The sequence below is a fragment of the Henckelia pumila genome, chromosome 1 (genome assembly GCF_033568475.1).
Source record: "Henckelia pumila isolate YLH828 chromosome 1, ASM3356847v2, whole genome shotgun sequence".
In the NCBI taxonomy this organism is placed as follows: domain Eukaryota; kingdom Viridiplantae; phylum Streptophyta; class Magnoliopsida; order Lamiales; family Gesneriaceae; genus Henckelia; species Henckelia pumila.
Window position 1 is genome coordinate 128,677,295 of NC_133120.1, and position 2,182 is coordinate 128,679,476.

Below are 2,182 nucleotides of genomic sequence, written 5' to 3' on the forward strand. Positions count from 1 at the left end.
TATGACTAATGGGCCCTAAGGTGTTAGTGGCCTGCATTATAAATAAGTTATTGCAGTACAGAAATTACACACAGTTGGTCATAATTTTGAGAGACAGTTTTCGAAAAAAAAACCCTAGCTCTCTCTAGAAATTCGGCCGCCCCTCCCTCTCTCTGTCAGAGATTTTGCGGTCTGTGATTTTGAATTGCAGACAGGATTAGCGAATCAAATTCATTATTCTCTTCGCAGAAAACTTCTGATAGATTTTCTAGTGCAATCTATCAGAGGGATTAAACCTCCATTCGTGGACCTGATTGAAGGAAAGCTTGTTCATCAGTTCCAGGGAGATACAAGAAGCGCAGAGAAATCTGTGTGGTGTCCAATAATCTCGCTTCGAGATTGAAGGTAAAATTTAATAATAGTTATTTAATTTTACACACACAAATAATTTAATCGTATGGTAGATACCCACACTATGGAATTGTTCCATACTAAAAATTTTAAACTTCCGCTGCACCGGGTATCAATCGTGATTGATCTGAACGCCAGTTACCCAACATAATGGGCCCTAAGCTGTTAGTGGCCTGCATTATAAATAAGTTATTGCAGTACAGAAATTACACACAACAGGCACAAAATTTTCGAAAACCCTAAGCTATTTTTCTTAAAGTGGCCGCCCCCTCTCCCTCTCTCTACTCGAGAAAAATTCCAGCCTGTGATTTTGAATTACAGTCTGGTTTAACGGATCAAATTCGTTAACTCTCTTCGTAGAAAACTTCTGATAGATTTTATAGTGCAATCTATCAGAGGGATTAAATCTCTATTCGTGGACCTGATTGAAGAACTGTTCGTCCATCGGTTCCAGGGAGATACAACAAGAGCAGAGAAATCTGTTGGTGTCCAGAATCTCGATTCGAGATTAAAGGTAAAAATTTTATAATAGTTATTTAAATTTTTACACACACAATTTAATCGTAAAGATTTGATACCCAATATGGAATCGTTCCATATAATAAAAATTTTAAACTTCCGCTGCACCGGGTATCAATCTTGTTTGATCTGAACGCCGCGCACTCCAACAGCTCAAACATCTCATAAGCCTCCGCAGGAAATTTAGGAAAGATCGAACCTCCAGCAGCAGCATCCACAGAAATCCTCGTTGGCCCATTCAAACCATGGTAGAATAATTCAATCTGTTCCCAGTCCAAAAAATTATGGTTCGGACACTTCCTAAGAAATTCTTGGTAGCGCTCCCAAGCTTCATACAGTAGCTCATAATATTGTTGTTTGAAAGTGGTGATCTCAATTTTCAGTTGGGCAGACTTTGCAGGAGGAGTACTTAGCCAGAAATTTATATGCCATATCATCCCATGTAGTGATTCTCCCAAGAGGTAATGATTGCAACCAACTACGAGCATTGTCCCTAAGAGAGAACAGGAACAATCTTAGTCTGATGGTGTCTTCAGTAACACCATGAATCTTTACTATGTCAGCAATCTCTAGAAAAGTACGCAGATGCAGATTTGGATCTTCATTAGCTGTACCCATGAACTGATTCTGCTGCACCATATTAATCAAAGATGGCTTCAACTCAAAATTATTTGCTGTGATATTCTGCCGAGCTATTCCAGAATAATGATTGTTGATCATCGTTCTAAAGTGATCTCTGATTGGCACCGAAGCATTATTCATAACTCTTTCTCTTTCTTCAGCCATTAGTTGCAACTCTTCTCTTCTAGCTTTTCTCAAGGCTTTAACAGTTTTCTCGATTTTCGGACCAAAGAGCAGTGAGTCGTAACTTTGGCTTTTTCGCATAAACTGCATAGAGAGGAAAAATTTTAAAATTAGAACCAACAAAATAAAATAAAATTCTCTAATTCAAAATAAAAAATAATTAGCACAATTTAATATAAATCAAATAAAATTCATTCTCTAACAACGGCGCCAAAAACTTGTAGCGTGTTTTTCACTCGCAAGCGCATGATGTCAAGTTATAATATAGAAATTAAGTCCAAGTCCATCCCACGAAAAATGAATAAATGATATTATATATAAAATTTGTAACTAATAAAATCTTAATTCTATGTAGAGTTACGAAAATGGTTTGATTTTAATAACACTAAAAAAATGCAAGAAATAAAATTAAATAACCACGAGTTCACGAGATGAAAATTCAATAAGCGATGAATGCTAGAGGTTCGAC

General features: G+C 36.7%; 1 non-coding gene across 1 annotated transcript; it reads left to right on the forward strand.

The window, feature by feature from the left end:
• Positions 1 to 1,188: 1,188 nt before the first annotated feature.
• On the forward strand, positions 1,189 to 1,295 carry LOC140876774 (small nucleolar RNA R71). The gene has a single exon (XR_012149008.1). It is a non-coding gene; the product is annotated as a small nucleolar RNA R71 (small nucleolar RNA).
• The last annotated feature ends 887 nt before the right edge of the window (positions 1,296 to 2,182 follow it).